Genomic DNA, 19,525 nt, shown 5'->3' on the forward strand with positions numbered 1-19,525 from the left:
GGCGGCCTCGTCCTGCTCTACTCTTGCTCACCGCTCCAGGCGGTCTCGTCCTGCTCTGCCCTTGCTCACCACTCCAGGCGGTCTCGTCCTGCTCTGCTCTTGCTCACCACTCCAGGCGGTCTCGTCCTGCTCTGCTCTTGCTCACCGCTCCAGGCGGTCTCGTCCTGCTCTGCTCTTGCTCACCGCTCCAGGCGGTCTCGTCCTGCTCTGCTCTTGCTCACCGCTCCAGGCGGTCTCGTCCTGCTCTGCTCTTGCTCACCGCTCCAGGCGGTCTCGTCCTGCTCTGCTCTTGCTCACCGCTCCAGGCGGTCTCGTCCTGCTCTGCTCTTGCTCACCGCTCCAGGCGGTCTCGTCCTGCTCTGCTCTTGCTCACCGCTCCAGGCGGTCTCGTCCTGCTCTGCTCTTGCTCACTGCTCTAGGCGGTCTCGTCCTGCTCTGCTCTTGCTCACCGCTCCAGGCGGTCTCGTCCTGCTCTGCTCTTGCTCACCGCTCCAGGCGGTCTCGTCCTGCTCTGCTCTTGCTCACCGCTCCAGGTGGTCTCGTCCTGCTCTGCTCTTGCTCCAGGCGGTCTCGTCCTGCTCTGCTCTTGCTCACCGCTCCAGGCAGTCTCGTCCTGCCCTGCTCTTGCTCACCGCTCCGGGCGGTCTCATCCTGCCCTGCTCTCGCTCACCTCTCTGGGCGGCCTCACTCTGCTGTGTTTGTCCGCCACATCTGTGGTTCTGTTCCAAAGTCCCAGTGTGTACTGGGTCCTATCCCGCCTGTGTTCCTACCTGCTAGTGCCTTCCTGTCTGCACTCTAGCCATGCTTGCCTGTACCCCCCTGCCTGCATACCCGCCTGCCTGCATACCAGTCGTGCCTGCCTATTCCCACCAGTCTGTGTGCCAGCCTAACCAGTCTGTTCCTGTATTCCCCTGTGTGGGTCAACAGCCATGTCCGGGGTCTGTCCTGGAGTAGCACCTGGTCCCTCTGCTCGGTTCCTCCTTGGTGCACTGGCGTTGTATGCCGTCGTGTGACCCTGGTCGGATCGGGTGAATACCTAGTTACGCCCCTCCAGGCATTCACTCTCCGGCACGGTCCAGTGGAATCATACGCACACGCCGCTCAGCCCGGGCGTGTGCATTACATAGGGTACTTAGTGAACTATTTTTGATCAAAAAAAGTATACAAGCCGTCCCACCAGCGACAAGGTGACCCTAAATTGGGATGGTCCTACACTGTCTATATTAAAAACCTTACTCTATATCAAAGTTGAAGTAATGCATATAAAAGGGTAGACAAATAGAACCAGGTCCCAATATCAGACCACCTAAGCCCGTGGTAAGCTACATATATACTAACCAGCTCAACAAGGGGGATGCCACACCCTTAATTTGCACAGAATGCAAACAAGACAAAAAACCAAGCAATGTGGACTGAGGTCTAAGATGGTACACATGCAAGAAATAGGAGCATGTTCACACTAGCAAAAAGATGCAAAACCTACAAAAGACAAAAAATATATCTCATACCATACCATCATTATATATAAATGTAAAGCAAAGTTGCATTTGAAATATAGGGTACTTAGTGAACTATTGAGCTGGTTGAGCTGGTTAGTATATATGTAGCTTACCACGGGCTTAGGTGGTCTGATATTGGGACCTGGTTCTATTTGTCTACCCTTTTATATGCATACTTCAACTTTGATATACAGTAAGGTTTTTAATATATATAGTGTAGGACCGTCCCAATTTAGGGTCACCTTGTCGCGGGTGGGACGGCTTGTATACTTTTTTTGATCAAAAATAGTTCACTAAGTGCCCTATATTTCATATGGAACTTTGCTTTACATTTATATATAATGATGGTAGGGTATGAGATATAATTTTTGTCTTTTGTAGGTTTTGCATCTTTTTGCTAGTGTGAACATGCTCCTATTTCTTGCATGTGTACCATCTTAGACCTCAGTTCACATTGCTTGGTTTTTTGTCTTGTTTGCATTCTGTGCAAATTAGGGGTGTGGCATCCCCCTTGTTGAGCTGGTTAGTATATATGTAGCTTACCACAGGCTTAGGTGGTCTGATATTGGGACCTGGTTCTATTTGTCTACCCTTTTATATGCATTACTTCAACTTTGATATACAGTAAGGTTTTTAATATAGACAGTGTAAGACCGTCCCAATTTAGGGTCACCTTGTCGCTGGTGGGACAGCTTGTATACTATTTTTGATCAAAAATAGTTCACTAAGTACCCTATATTTCATATGCAACTTTGTTTTACATTTATATATAATGATGGTAGGGTATGAGATATATTTTTTGTCTTTTGTAGGTTTGCACTCTTTCAAGGGGCATTGATATTGTCTTTTTATTCGAATGCGACCTCCACCACTCTCCCAAGGGGCATTAAAACGGTCTTGCTAAGCTACTGTGACCTCCACGTCTCTTCCAAGGGGCATTAATATTGTATTTTTATTACACTGCGACCTCCACCACTCTTCCAAGGGGTCATTGATATTGTCTTTTTATTCCACTGTGAACTCCACCACTCCATCAAGGGGCATTAAAACCATCTTGTTAAGCTACTGTGACCTCCACGTCTTTTCCACAGGGCATTGATATTGTCTTTTTATACCACAGCGACCTCCAGTACTCTTCCAAGGGGCATTAAAAACCGTCTTGTTAAGCTACTGTGACTACTACGTCTCTTCCACAGGGCATTGATATTGTATTTTTATTCCACTGCGACCTCCACCACTCTACCAAGGGACATTAAAATCGTCTTGTCAAGCTACTGTGACCTTCATGTCTCTTCCAAGGGGCATTAAAACCATCTTGTTAAACCACTCTGAACTCCACAGCTCTTCCAAGGGGCATTAAAACCGTCTTGTTAAGCCACTGTGACCTCCACATCTTTTCCACGGGGCATTGACATTGTCTTTTTATTCCACTGCGACCTCCACCACTCTTCCAAGGGGCATTAAAACCACCATGTTGTTAGAACTCTCCTGTTAGGTTTTTTTTAGTTTGCTGGTCACATGACCATTTTTGCCTATTTAATCCGGCTCCGCCCTCCTGGCCTTGCTGGACTTCATTGTATTTACTTCTCTTGATCTAGCTTGGTGCTCTGTTACCGTTCTCTTTTAGTTTTGCTAGGTCTTCTGACCTCTATGCTTTTTGTTGTGTGTTTGTCTTTGACTGCTACTATTTCTGCTAGGAGGTGTCCAACTTATCCCAGTCCCTAGTTCTTGTAGGGATCCCTCCCTCACATCTATAGGTCTTCGTACAGACTAGCCGAGGACTTTAGCGGGTCTGATCGCAGGATCAGGTTCCCCGTTACATCGTAGGGATCTAGTTTAGTTATATTGTAGGGACAGATCTCCTGTCTTTCCTTAGTTCCTGTAGCAGATCATAACAGTAAGTCCAGCCTAAAAAAAAAAAATAATTTTTTCTAAGGAAAGACCTCCAGTTTTCTATCATGGTCTCGGTTCAAGATTTGGCTCAACGCTTGCAGGGACTCTCTCTGGAGGTGGACAAGCTCCAACAACACGTGAGTAGCTGTTCTGGAGCACATTTTGTGGAACCAAAGGTACGTCTGCCTGATCTAATTTTTGGCGAACAACAAGATTTTTTTTCTTTTAAAAATGCTTGTTTATTGTATTTTCGTTTGAGACCCGGATCCTCTGGTGATGAATCACACCGCATAGGGTTCATAATGTCACTTTTGCGCAAAGATCCTCAGGGATGGGCCTTCTCTCTCCAACCTAGTGATCCGTGCTTTAGATCAGTGGATAGTTTTTTTTCTGCTTTGGGTTTGTTGTACGATGATCCTGATCGTGTCTCATCTGCTGAGTCTGAATTGAGACATCTGAGGCAGGGATCAGGTAATGTGGAAAAATATTGTTCTCACTTCCGTCGGTGGTCTTCCCAGGTGGGGTGGAACGATTCAGCTTTGAAAAGCTTGTTTCTTGCAGGGCTTGGTGAAAGGGTTAATGATTTACTGATTGCTTATCCCACACCTGGAAACTTGCAGGAGGCAATGCAATTAGCTATACGGGTGGACAGGAGACTGCGTGCAAGGGTTAATGAGAGCATATCCTCTGCTATGTCAGCTCCGAGTCCTGAGAGGGTCTGTGCTGACAAAGGAGAGCCGATGGAGATTGGGGCGATGGCAGCCCGCTCTCAGGAAAAAGACCGCAGGCTTTCTGAAGGTTTGTGCTTCTATTGCGGAAATTCTGGTCATTTTATTAAGAACTGTGTGCTTCGTATGAAGAAAGAAAAAAAAATGGTCAGTCATGCACGAATAGCCTGTTTAAATTCTAAGGGAGTATTCCTATCTGCTACTACTGCTGCTCAGGATGAATTAATTGAATTTCGGGTTTTTGTGGATTGCGGTTCTACTCTGAATGTGATTGCTGGGGGATTCTTAGAAAAACTTAAATTAAAACCTAAAACTTTGTCATCCCCTATTACTGTGGTTTCTGTTGATGGCTCTCCCTTGAAGAGTGTTACTCATAAGGTCTGTGAATTTCCCCTCACTATTAATGGTATTCATCAAGAGAATTTGGATTTGGTAGTATTAAATAATTTGCCTTCTCCAGTAATATTGGGGTTGCCCTGGTTAAAATTGCACAATCCTGTACTGGATTGGTCTACCAATGAAATTAAGTCCTGGAGCCCTAAGTGTTATGACAAGTGTTGTAACGGGCGCATTGCTGCTGTGGATAAAGGGGAATTACCTGTACCTATTCAGGATTTTTGGAGAGTTTTTTCTGAGGAGGAGACACAAATTTTACCTCCCCATAGAGACTATGATTGTACCATTGAATTTGTCCCTGGAGCGACTCTTCCTAAAAGTCGTTTATTTAATCTTACTATTCCTGAGAGAAAGGCTTTGGAGGAATACATACAGACAAGCTTGGCCGCCGGTCACATTAGGCCTTCCAAGTCTCCTGTGGCTGTTGGATTTTTTTTTGTTAAAAAAAAAGATGGCGGGTTACGTCCTTGTCTGGACTTTCGTGAGATTAATAAAATTACTGTACGCAATCCTTACCCACTGCCATTGATTCCTGATTTATTTAACCAGTTAGTGGGGGCCAAGTGGTTCTCTAAAATTGATCTCCGGGGGGCATACAATTTGTTGCGCATGAAGGAGGGTGATGAATGGAAGACTGCTTTTAACACTTCTGTGGGTCATTTTGAGAATCTGGTTATGCCTTTTGGTCTTACCAATGCTCCAGCATTTTTTCAGAATCTTATTAATGACATCCTTAGACCTTTAATCGGCAAAAATGTGGTTGTGTATTTGGATGACATTCTGATTTATTCGCCTGATCTGGAGTCTCATTGGCAGAGCGTACGTGAGGTTTTACAGTTATTAATGGACAATTCGCTTTTTGCTAAGCTAGAGAAATGTGAGTTCGCTGTACAGAGAATTAGTTTTTTGGGTTACATTATCTCCAGTGAAGGTTTTGAGATGGATCCGGTTAAAGTTCAAGCTGTGCAGGAATGGCCTAGGCCTATTGGTTTGAAATCAATACAGAGGTTTTTGGGTTTCGCCAATTATTACAGAAAATTCATAAAAAAAATTCTATTATTGTCAAACCGCTGACCGATCTCACCAGGAAAGGTGCTAATGCGGTTCAGTGGACTTCTGAGGCCATTGAGGCTTTTGTGCTTCTTAAGGAGAGGTTCACCTCTGCTCCCATCCTTATTCAGCCTGATGTGACTAAGCCGTTTTTGGTTGAGGTTGATGCTTCCTCTGTGGGGGTCGGTGCGGTGTTGTCTCAGGAAAATAAGGATGGAATACATCCCTGTGCCTTTTTTCAAAAAAATTTTCTGAGACTGAACTTAATTACGATATTGGTAATCGGGAATTGCTGGCTATTAAACTCGCATTTGAACACTGGCGTCACCTCTTGGAAGGTGCTGAATTTCCCATTCAAGTTTTCACTGATCATAAAAATCTGATCTATCTTGATGCTGCCAAGCGCTTGAATGCCCGTCAGGCTAGGTGAGCACTTTTTTTCTCGCGGTTTAATTTTTCCATTACTTACATCCCAGGTACCAAGAATGTTAAAGCGGATGCTTTGTCTCGCAGCTTTTCTCCCATGGTCGGTGCTGAGGAGGAAGAGGAGAGCATTTTACAAGAAGGTGTTGTGATTGCTGCTCTGGACTCCGTTTTGGAGGATGAGATTCTTAAAGCTCAGGAGAATGCCCCATCTAACACTCCCCATGGGAGGTTGTTTGTGCCTAGGACCTTTAGGAGAGATTTGTTTGTTGAGTGTCATGAGTCTCGGTTGGCAGGTCATCCAGGAATTTCTGAGACCAAGAGACTTGTGGGTCGCAGTTTTTGGTGGCCTGGATGGCAGAAGGAAGTCATTAAGTGGGTGCGTCAATGTACTGTGTGTGCTAGATCCAAGTCTTCGCATGCTCCTGCTGCGGGGTTGCTTTGCCCTCTGGAGGTTCCTAGTGCACCTTGGACACATCTGGCTATGGACTTTATTACTGACCTTCCCCCCTCTGAAGGTTTCACGGTCATCTGGGTGGTCGTGGACCGTTTTAGCAAGATGTGTCACTTGGTTCCCTTCATCAAACTGCCTTGCGCTAAGACACTCGCTAAGGCCTTTGTCAAGGAAATTGTCAGACTACATGGTGTTCCTACTGACATTGTTTCTGATAGGGGACCTCAGTTCGTGGCTCGTTTTTGGCGTGCCTTTTGTGACTGGTTGGGAGTTCATTTGTCTTTTTCATCCGGATATCATCCTGAGTCTAATGGCCAGACAGAAAGGAAGAACCAGGATGTTGAGCAGTTCTTGCGTTGTTTTGTGGCAGACAATCAAGAGGGGTGGTCTGAGTTTCTGCCACTTGCTGAATTTGCTCTTAACAACCATACATCCTCTTCTGCTGGGTGTTCGCCTTTTTTTTGTTGTTCTGGGAGACATCCGTCTTTTGGGTCATTCTCCAAATTGGTATCGGCTGTGCCTGAGGAGGAGAGTTTTTCCGGTGATTTGGAGAGAGTTTGGACGGATGTACGTGGTAATCTTCAGGAGGCTAACAAAAAATCTAAGAGGTACTTTGATAGGAAACGGCAAGAGGTTTTGTTTGCTGTTGGTGACATGGTTTGGTTGTCCTCTAAGAATCTGCGATTGAGGATTCCTTCTAAAAAATTGGGTCCCAAGTTCGTAGGGCCCTTTAAGGTGCTTCAAATAGTTAACCAATCTGCTGTTAGGCTGGAGGTTCCTACCTCCTGGAAGATTAACCCGGTGTTTCATGTTTCTCTGTTGAAAAGAGCTGACGTGTCGGATGATGACGCCTCTGCCACTGTTCCTCCGGTGGTGGAGGACGGGGAATATGAAATTTCCCGCATCCTAAATTCTAGACGGTATAGAGAGAGTTTGCAGTATCTCGTCGCTTGGAAGGGTTTCGGACCTGAGGATAACTCATGGGTGAGGGCGGATGATGTTTCTGCTTCCAGACTTCTCAGAGCGTTTCACAGGAGGTTTCCTGATAAGCCTGGGCCTAGGGGATCCGGAGGATCCTCTTAGAAGAGGGGGTACTGTTAGAACTCTCCTGTTAGTTTTTTTTTAGTTTGCTAGTCACATGACCATTTTTGCCTATTTAATCCGGCTCCACCCTCCTGGCCTTTCTGGACTTCATTGTATTTACTACTTTTGAGCTAGCTTGGTGCTCTGTTACCGTTCTCTGTTAGTTTTGCTAGGTCTTCTGACCTCTATGCTTTTTGTTGTGTGTTTGTCTTTGACTGCTACTATTTCTGCTAGGAGGTGTCCAACTTATCCCAGTCCCTAGTTCTTGTAGGGATCCCTCCCTCACATCTATAGGTCTTCGTACAGACTAGCCGAGGACTTTAGCGGGTCTGATCGCAGGATCAGGTTCCCCGTTACATCGTAGGGATCTAGTTTAGTTATATTGTAGGGACAGATCTCCTGTCTTTCCTTAGTTCCTGTAGCAGATCATAACACATGTTAAGCTACTGTGATCTCCACGTCTCTTCTATGGGGCATTGATATTGTCTTTTTATTTCACTGCGCCCTCCACCACTCTTCGAAATGGGCATTAAAACCACCATGCTAAGATTTTTTGACCTCATCGTCTCTTCCACGGGGCATTGATATTGTCTTTTTATTCCACTGTAACCTCCACCACTTTTCCAAGGGGCATTAAAAACGTCTTGTTAAGGTACAGTGACCTCCACGTCTCTTCCACGGGGCATTGATATTGTCTTTTTATTCCACTGGGATCTACACCACTTTTCCAAGCGGCATTGATATTGTCTTTTTATTCCCCTTTGACCTCCACCACTCTACCAAGGGGCATTGATATTGTATCTTTATTCCACTGCGACCTCCACCACTCTTCCAAGGGGAATTAAAACCGTTTTAATAAGTTACTGTGACCTCCACGTCTCTTTCAAGGGGCATTAAACCCGTCTTGTTAAAATACTCTGAACTCCACAACTCTTCCACGGGCATTAAATTTGTCTAGTTAAGCTACTGTGACCTCCACGTCTATTCCACGGGGCATTGATATTGTCTTTTTATTCCACTGCGACCTCCACCACTCTAACAAGGGGCATTAAAACCATCTTGTTAAGCTACTGTGACCTCCACGTCTGTACTAAGGTGCATTAAAACCATCTTGTTAAACCACTCTGAGCTCCTCAGCTCTTCCAAGGGGCATTAAAACCGCCTTGTTAAGCTACTATTACCTCCACGTCTCTTCCGCGGGGTATTGATATTGCCTTTTTATTCCACAGCGACCTCTACTATTCTCCCAAAGGGCATTAAAACTGTCTTGTTAAGCTGCTGTGACCTCTACGTCGCTTCCACAGGGCATTGATATTGTCTTTTCATTCCACTGAGACTTCCACCACTCTTCCAAGGGGCATTAAAACCATATTGTTTAGCTATTGTGACCTCCACGTCTCTGCAAAGGGGCATTAATATTGTCCTAATATTCCATTGAGACTTCCACCACTCTTCCAAGGGGCATTGATTTTGTCTTTTTATTCCACTGCGACTTCCACCACTCTTCCAACAGGCATTAAAACCATCTTTTTAAGCTACTGTGATCTCCACGTCTCTTCCACGGGGCATTGATATTGTATTTTTATTCCACTATAACCTCCACCACTCTTCCAAGTGGCATTAATACCGTCTTGTTAAGCTACTGTGACCTACATGTCTCTTCCAAGGGGCATTAAAACCATCTTGTTAAACTACTCTGAACTCCACAGCTTTTCCAAGGGGCATTAAAAGCGTCTTGGTAAGCTATGGCGACCTCCCCGTCTCTTCCACGGGGCATTGGTATTTTATTTTTATTTAACATACCTCCATCACTATTCAAGTTGCATTTAAACTGTCTTGTTAAGGTACTGTGACCTCCACTTCTCTTCCACGGGGCATTGATATTGTCTTTTTATTCCATAGCGATCTCCACCACTCTTCCAAGGGGCATTAAAACCATCTTGTTAAACTACTGTGACCTCCACGTCTCTTCCACGGGGCATTGATATTGTCTTTTTATACCACTGTGACCTCCCCCACTCTTCCAAGGGACATTAAAACCATCTTGTTAAGCTACTGTGACCTCCACGTCTGTACCACGGGGCATTGATATTGTCTTTTTATTCCACTGCAACTTCCAACACTCTTCCAAGTGGCATTCATATTGTCTTTTTATTCCACTGTGACCTCCACCACTCTTCCAAAGGGCATTAAAACCGTCTTGTTAAGGTCCTGTGAGCTCCACGTCTCTTCCATGGGACATTAAAACCATCTTGTTAGACCACTCTGAACTCCACAGCACTTCAAAGGGGCATTAAAGCCATCTTGTTAAGCTACTGTGACCTCCACGTCTCTTCCCCGGGGCAATGATATTGTCTTTTTATTCCACAGTGACCTCCACCACACTTCCAAGGGGCATTAAAACCATCTTGCTAAGCTACTGTGACTTCCAAGTCTCTTCCAAGGGGCATTGATATTGTCTTTTCATTCCACTGCGACCTCCACCACTCTTCCAATGGGCATTAAAACCACCTTGTTAAGCTATTTTGACCTCCTCATCTCTTCCTTGGGGCATTGATATTGTCTTTTTATTTCACTGTAACCTCCACCACTTTTCCAAGGGGCATTAAAAATGTCTTGTTAAGGTACTGTGACCTCCACGTCTCTTCCACGGGGCATTGATATTGTCTTTTTATTCCACTGGGATCTCCACCACTCTTCCAAGCGGCATTGATATTATCTTTTTATTCCCCTTTGACCTCCACCACTCTACCAAGGGGCATTAATATTGTCTCTTTATTCCACTGCTACCTCCACCACTCTTCCAAGGGGCATTAAAACCGTCTTGTTAAAATACTCTGAACTCCACAACTCTTCCAAGGGGCATAACATTTTTCTAGATAAGCTACTGTGACCTCCACGTTTATTCCACGGGGCATTGATATTGTCTTTTTATTCCACAGCGACCTCCATCACTCTTCCAAGGGGCAGTAAAACCGTTTTGTTAAGCTACTGTGACCTCCACGTCTCTTCCACGGGGCATTGATATTGTCTTTTTATTCCACTGCGACCTCCACCACTCTTCCAAGGGGCATTAAAACCACAATGTTAAGTTACTGTGATCTTCTTGTCTCTTCCACGGGGCATTAATATTCTCTTTATATTCCATTGCGACCTCCACCACTCTTCCAAGGGGTATTGATTTTGTCTTTTTATTCCACTGTAACCTCCACCACTCTCCCAAGGGGCATTAAAACCGTCTTGTTAAACCACTCTGAACTCCACCGCTCTTCCAAGGGGCATTAAAACCGTCTTGTTAAGCTACAGTGACCTCCACGTATCTTCCATGGTGCATTGATATTGTCTTTTTATTCCACAGCGACTTCCGCCACTCTTCAAGGGGCATTAAAACCGTCTTGTTACGCTACTGTGAACTCCACGTCTCTTCCACGGGGCATTGATATTGTCTTTTAATTCCACTGCGACCTCCACCACTCTTCCAAGGGGCATTGATATTGTCTTTTTATTCCACTGTGTCCTCCACCACTCTTCCTAGCGGCAGTGATATTGTCTTTTTATTACACTTTGACCTCCACCTCTTTTCCAACGGGCATTGATATTGTCTCTTCATTTCACTGTGAACTCCACCACTCCGTCAAGGGGCATTAAAACCGTCTTGTTAAGCTACTGTGACCACCACGTCTCTTCCACAGGGCATTGATATTGTCTTTTTATACCACAGCTACCTCCAGTACTCTACGAAGGGGCATTAAAAACCATCTTGTTAAGCTACTGTGACCACCACGTCTCTTCCACAGGGCATTGATATTGTCTTTTTATTCCACTGCGACCTCCACCACTCTACCAAGGGGCATTAAAATCGTCTTGTTAAGCTACTGTGACCTTCACGTCTCTTCTAAGGAGCATTAAAACCATCTTGTTAAACCACTGTAAACTCCACAGCTCTTCCAAGGGGCATTAAAACCGTCTTGTTAAGCCACTGTGACCTCCACGTCTTTTCCACGGGGCAATGATATTGTCTATTTATTCCACAAAGACATCCACCCCTCTTCCAAGGGGCATTAAAACCGTGTTTTTAAGCTACTGTGACATCCATGTCTCTTTCACGGGGCATTGATATTGTCTGTTTATACCAATGCGACCTCAACCATTCTTCCAAGTGGCATTAAAACCATCTTTTTAAGCTACTGTAAACTTCACGTCTCTTCCCCGGGGCATTGACATTGTCAATTTATTCCACAGCGACATTCTCCACTCTTCCAAGGGGCATTAAACCGTCTTGTTAAGCAACTTTGACCTCCACGTCTCTTCCAAGGGGCATTGATATTGTCTTTTTATTCCACTGTGACCTCCACCACCCTTCAAAGGGGCATCAAAACCGTCTTGTTAAGTTACTGTGACCACCACGTCTCTTCCACGGGGCATTGTTATTGTATTTTTATTCCACTGTAACCTCCACCACTCTTCCAAGTGGCATTAAAACCAACTTGTTAAGCTATTGTGACCTCCACTTCTCTTCCACGGGACATTAAAACCATCTTGTTAAACCACTCTTAACTCCACACCTCTTCCAAAGGGCAGTAAAATTGTCTTGTTAAGCTACTGTGACCTCCACGTCTCTTCCATGGGGCATTGATATTGTCTTTTTATTCCACATCGACCTCCACCACTCCTCCAAGGGCATTAAAACCATCTTGTTAAGCTACTATCTCCACGTCTTATCCACGGGGCATTGATATTGTCTTTTTATTCCACTGTAACCTCCACCATTCTTCCAAGGGGCATTAAAACCGGCTTTTTAAGCTACTGTGAACTCCACGTCTCTTCCACGGGGCATTGATATTGTCTTTTTTTTCCACAGCGACCTCAACCACTCTTCCAAGGGGCATTGATATTGTCTTTTTATTCCACAGAGACCTCCACCATTTTTCAATGGGCATTAAAACAATGTTGTTAAGCTACTGAGACCTCCAATTCTCTTCTATGGGGCATTGATATTGTCTTTTTATTCCACTGCGACCTCCACCTCTCTTCCACAGGGCATTGATATTGTCTTTTTATTCCACTGCGACCTCCACCACTCTTCCAAGGGGCATTAAAACCATTTTGACAAACTACTGTGACCTCCAAGTCTCTACCACGGGGCATTGATATTGTCTTTTTATTCAACTGTATCCTCCATCACTCTTCCAAGGGGCATTAAAACCGTCTTGTTAAGCTACTGTGACCTCCACGTCTCTACCAAGGGGCATTAAAACCATCTTTTTAAACCAATCTTTACTCCACAGCTCTTCCAAAGGGCATTAAAACCGTCTTGTTAAGCTACTATGACCTCCACGTCTCTTCCACGGGTAATTGATATTGTCTTTTTATTCCACAGCGACCTCCACCACTTTTCCAAGAGGCATGAAAACCGTCTCGTTAAGCTACTGTGACCTCCACGTCTCTTCCACGGGGCATTGATATTGTCTTTTTATTCCATTGCGACGTCCACCACTCTCCCAAAGGGAATTGATATTTACTGTTGAGCCACCCCCGTAGTGTTCGGGTTCGGTTCGTCGAACACCGGGATGTTCGAGGAACTGTTCGTCGAACACCGTCGAACACCGTTAAAACTAATGGCAGGCAAACAAAAACACATAGAAACACATACAAAACACCTTCAAAGGTGTCCAAAAGCTTACAAACTGCTCAGAAGAAACTCTCTTTAAAAAAGCCGGCCGGCAATTCAGCAGTGGCATACTCTGGTACCAGACAATTTAAACAAGAAGGAATAGAGCATCACACATAGATTAGATAGATAGAAACATGTCAGTCACATATATAAGAAGTACAGTGACAGTGTTGGTTACTGTACTTGTCATTTAGTGTTAAAAGATTTATTAAAAAAAATATTAGTGTTTTCATGCACCGTCTCTTTAAAAAAGCCGGCCGGCAATTTAGCATCGGTACCCGACAATTTATAACAGAAAGAATAGAGCATCACACATAGATTAGATAGATAGAAACATGTCAGTCACATATATAAGAAGTACAGTGATAGTGTTGATTACTGTACTTGTCATTTAGTGTTAAAATAAAGGACTTATTAAAAAAAAAATTGGCGTGGGGTTCCCCGTAATTTTAGTCTCTAGCGGAGGTTAAGCAGACGGCTGGGGCAGATGTTTGAAGCCTGGGAAGGGGGTAATACCCACGGAGCTTCCCAGGCTACTAATATCAGCCCCCAGCTGAATACCTAGCCTTTACTAGCTATTAAAATGGGGGACCCCAAAAAAAATTATGTGGGGTCCCCCCTATTTTAATAGCTAGCAAAGACTAGGCAGACTGCTGGGGATGATATTAATAGCCCAGGAAGGGTGCCATGAATATTGGCCCCCTCCCAGGCTAGAAACACCAGCCGTCAGCCGCCCCAGAAATGGCGCATCCATAGAATGCGCCAATTCTGGCACTTAGCCTCGCTCTTCCCACTGCCCTGTAGCGGTGGCAGTGGGGTAATAGGGTTGGGGTTGATGTCAGCTTATAATGCCAGCTGACATCAAGCCCAGGTTAGTAATGGAGAGGCGTCTATAAGACACCCCCATTACTAACCCCATAGTCAAAGTTACAAAAAAACACAAACACCCAGAATAAAGTCCTTTAATTGAAATAAACACACAATTCTTTATTGTTCTAAATTAAACCATACTTACCATCACGTCCATTCCAGCTGAAGCCAACCATCTCCTGCAATAAAAGTAAAATAATAAAGCAACATCATCCTTACCTTTCCATGGTTTCCACGACAGCTTCAGCTCTGCTACATTCACATGACAGGCTGGACCGCAGCAGAATGCTGCCATCCAGCTTGCCATGCGGCATACACTGAGAAGTGCAGGCATGCTTGCGCTCTGCAGTGTCTGGCTGTGACGGCATCCAGATGAGCCGGGTATTACCCCCTTCCCAGGCTTCAAACATCTGCCCCAGCCGTCTGCTTAACCTCCGCTAGAGACTAAAATTACGCGGAACCCCACGCCAATTTTTTTTTTAATAAATCTTAATAAATCCTTTATTTTAACACTAAATGACAAGTACAGTAATCAACACTATCACTGTACTTCTTATATATGTGACTGACATGTTTCTATCTATCTAATCTATGTGTAATGCTCTATTCTTTCTGTTATAAATTGTCGGATACCAATGCTGAATTGCCGGCCGACTTTTTTAAAGAGACGGTGCATGAAAACACTAATATTTTTTTTAATAAATCCTTTACACTAAATGACAAGTACGGTAACCAACACTGTCACTGTACTTCTTATATATTTGACTGATATGTTTCTATCTATCTAATCTATGTGTGATACTCTATTCTTTCGGTTCTAAATTGTCTGGTACCGGTGTATGCCGCTGCTGAATTGCCGGCTTTTCGTGTTTCACTGTGATCACTGTTCCCATCGATTTGGGCAACCACTGTAATGCCACAACCACCATGGCTGTGGCATTACAGTGAGTGGCAGACAATCCCTGCATGATTGGTGCTCTAAATAGCGCCATACATTCAGGACACGCTTTCGGTGCACAAACAGTTATCGAACATAACCTCGAACAGCCGAATTTTTTGCAAATCGTTCGCGTTCGTCGAATGACTCGAACACCGCCCAAAACAGCTCGAATTTGAGATTGCGAACATTTCTAGTCGAACACCGGTCATCTCTATTGATATTGTCTTTTTATTCCTCTGAGACCTCCACCACTTCTCCAAGGGGCATTAAAACCGTCTTGTTAAGCTACTGTCTCCACATCTCTTCCACGGGGCATTGATATTTTCTTTTTAATCCACTGCAACCTCCACCACTCTTCCAAGGGGCATTATAACCGCCTTGTTAAGCTACTATCTCCACGTCTCTTCCACGGGGCATTGACATTGTCTTTTTATTCTACTGTAACATCCACCACTCTTCCAAGGGGCATTAAAACCGGCTTGTTAAGCTACTGTGACTTTCACGTCTCTTCCACGGGGCATTGATATTGTCTTTTTTTTCCACAGCGACCTTCACCACTCTTCCAAGGGGCATTGATATTCTCTTTTTATTCCACAGAGACCTCCACCACTCTTACAATGGGCACTAAAACCATCTTGTTAGGCAACTGTGACCTCCACGTCTCTTCCACGGGGAATTGATATTGTCTTCTTATTTGTCTGCGACCTCCACCACTCTTCCAAGGGGCATTAAAACGGTCTTGTTAATCTACTGTGAACTCCAAGTCTCTTCCAAGGGGCATTATTATTGTATTTTTATTCCACTGTGACTTCCAACACTCTTCCATAGGGCATTGATATTGTATTTTTATTCCACTGTGACCGCCACCATTCTTCCAAGGGGTCATTGATATTGCCTTTTTATTGCACTGCGACCTCCACCACTCTTACAAGGGGCATTAAAACCATCGTGTTAAGCTAATGTGACCTCCAAGTCACTTCCAAGGGGCATTAAAGCCGTCTTCTTAAGCTACTGTGACCTCCACTTATTTTCCACAGGGCATTGATATTGTCTTTTTATTGCACTGCAACCTCAACCACTCTTCCAAGGGGCATTAAAACCATCTTGTTAGGCTACTGTGATCTCCACTTCTCTTCCACGGAGCATTGATATTGTCTTTTTATTCCACTGTGACCTCCATCACTCTTTCAAGGGGCATTGATAGTGTCTTTTTATTCATCTGCGACCTCCACAAACTCTTCCAAGGGGCATTAAAACGGTGTTATTAAGCTACTGAGACCTCCAATTCTCTTCTACAGGACATCGATATTGTCTTTTTATTCCACTGCGACCTCCACCACTCTTCCATAGGGCATTGATATTATCTTTTTATGCGACTGTGACCTTTACCACTCTTCCAAGGGGCATTGAAACCATTTTCTTAAGCTACTGGGACCTCCGCTTCTCTTCCACGGGGCATTGATATTGTCTTTTTATTCCACTGTGACCTTCACCACCCTTCCAAGGGGCATTAAAAACATCTTGTTAAGCTACTGTGACCTCCACGTCTCTTCCACTGGGCATTAATATTGTCTTTATATTTTTTTGCGACCTCCATCACTCTTCCAAGGGGCATTGATATTGGCTTTTTATTCCACTGCGACATCCACCACTCTTCCAAGGGGCATTAAAACCATGTTGTTAAGCTACTGTGATCTCCACCTCTTCCAAGGGGCATTGATATGGTATTTTTATTCCACTGTAACCTCCACCACTATTCCAAGGGGCACTAAAACCATCTTGTTAAGCTACTGTGACCTACACGTCTCTTCCAAGGGGCATTAAAATTATGTTGATAAACCACTCTGAACTCCACAGCGCTTCCAAGGGGCATTAAAACTGTCTTGTTAAACTACGGTGACCTCCATGTCTCTTCCAAGGGGCATTGATATTGTCTTTTTATACCACTGCGACCTCCACCACTCTTCCAAGGGGCATTAATATTGTCTTTTTATTCCACTGCAACCTCCACCACTTTTCCATGGGTCATTGATATTGTCTTTTTATTCCACTGCGACCTCCACCACTCTCCCAAGGGGCATTAGAACCGTGTTGTTAAGCTTCTGTGACCTCCACGTCTTTTCTTATGGGCATTAAACCTGTCATGCTAAATCACTCTGAACTCCACAGCTCTTCCAAGGGGCATTAAATTCGTCTTGTATAGCTCCTGTGACCTCCACGTCTCTTCCACAGGGCATTGATATTGTCTTTTTATTCCACTGCGACCTCCACTACTCTTCCAAGGGACAATAAAACCGTCTTGTTAAGCTACTGTAACCTCCATATCTCTTCAACAGGGCATTCATATTGTCTTTTTTTTCCACTGCGACCTCCACCACTCTTCCAAAGGGCATTAAAACCATCTTGTTAAGCTTCTGTGACCTCCACGTCTTTACCAAAGGGCAAAAAAACCATCTTGTTAAACCACGCTGAACTCCACAGCTTTTCCAAGGGGCATTAAAACCGTCTTGTTAAGCTACTGTGACCTCCACATCTCTTCCACGGGGCATTGTTATTGTCTTTTTATTCCACAGCGACCTCCACCACTCTTCCAAGGAGTATTTAAACCGTCTTGCTAGGCTACTGTCACCTCCATGTCTCTTCCACGAGGCATTGATATTGTATTTTAAATACACTGCTACCTCCACCACTCTTCCAAGGGGCATCGATATTCTTTTTTTATTCCACTGCGAATTCCACCACTCTTCCAAGGGGCATTGATAAAGTCTTTTTATTCCACTGCGACCTCCACCACTCTTCCAAGGGACATTAAAACCGTGTTGTTAAGCTACTGTGACCTTCACGTCTCTTCCACGGGGCATTGAAACCATCTTGTTAAACCACTCTGAATTCCACAGTTCTTCCAAGGGGCCTTAAAACTGTCTTGTTAAGCTACTGTGACCTCCGTGTCTCTTACACTGGGCAATGATATTGTCTTTTTATTCCACAGCAGCTTCCACCACTCTTCCAAGGGGCATTAAAACTGTTTTGTTAAGCTACTGAGACCTCCACGTCTCTTCCACGGAGCATTGATATTGTCTTTTTAATTCCATTGCGACCTCCACCACTCTACCAAGGGGCATTAATATTGTCTTTTTATTCCACTGCGACCTCTACCACACTTCTAAGGGGCATTAAAACCGTCTTGTTAAGCTACTGTGATCTGCACGTCTCTACCACTGGGCATTGATTTTGTCTTTTTATTCCACAGCGACCTCCACCACTCTTCCAAGGGTCATTGGTATTGTCTTTTTATTCCACAGCGACCTCCACCACTCTTCCAAGGGGCATTGCACCGTCTCGTTAAGGTACTGTGACCTCCAGGTCTCTACCACTGGTCATTGATTTTGTCTTTTTACTCCACTGCGACCTCCACCACTCTTCCAAGGGGCATTAAAACGATCTTGTTAAGCTTCTGTGACCTGCACGTCTCTGCCACGGGGCATTGATATTGTCTTTTTATTCAACTGCGACCTCCACCACTCTTCCATGGGGCATTGATATTGTCTTTTTATTCAACTCCGACCTCCACTACTTTTCCAAGGGGCATTGATATTGTCTTTTTATTCCACTGCGACCTCCACCACTGTACCAAGGGGTATTAAAACGATCTTGTTAAGCAACTGTGACCTTCACGTCTCTTCCACGGGGCATTGATATTGCCTTTTTATTCCACTGCGACCTCCACCACTCTTCCATGGGGCAGAAAAACCATCTTGTGAAGCTACTGTGACCTCCACATCTCTTCCACGGGGCATTGATATTGCCTTTTTTTTCCACAGCTACCTCAACCACTCTTTAAACGGGCATTGATATTGTCTTTTTATTCCACAGAGACCTCCACCAGTTTTCCAATGGGCAGTAAAACCATCTTGTTAAGCTACTGTGACCTCCAGGTCTCTTCCACGTGGCATTGATATTGTCTTTATATTCCACTGTGACCTCCACCACTCTTCCAATGGACATTAAAACCATCTTGTTAGGCTACTGTGACCTCCACGTCTCTTCCACGGGGCATTGATATTGTCTTTTTATTACACTGCGACCTCCACCACTCTTCCAAGGGGCATTAAAACAGTGTCGTTAAGCTACTGAGACGTCCAATTCTCTTCCACAGGGCATTGATATTCTCTTTTTATTCAACTGCGACCTCCACCACTCTTCCAAGGGGGCATTGATATTGTCTTTTTATTCCACTGCGACCTCCACCACTCTTCCAAAGGGCATTAAAACCATTTTCTGAAGCTACTCTGACCTCCAAGTCTCTTCCACGGGGCTTTGATATTGTCTTTTTAATCAATTGTAACCTCCAGCACTATTCCAAGTGGCATTAAAACCGTCTTGTTAAGCTACTGTGACCTCCACGTCTCTTCCATGGAGCATTAAAACCATCTAGTTAAACCAATTTGTACTCCACAGCTCTTCCAAGGGGCATTAAAACTGTCTTGTTAAGCTACTGTGACCTCTGCTTCTCTT

The sequence above is a fragment of the Phyllobates terribilis genome, unplaced genomic scaffold, assembly GCF_046119375.1.
Source record: "Phyllobates terribilis strain yellow unplaced genomic scaffold, ASM4611937v1 Scaffold_89__1_contigs__length_6337102, whole genome shotgun sequence".
Lineage (NCBI taxonomy): Eukaryota > Metazoa > Chordata > Amphibia > Anura > Dendrobatidae > Phyllobates > Phyllobates terribilis.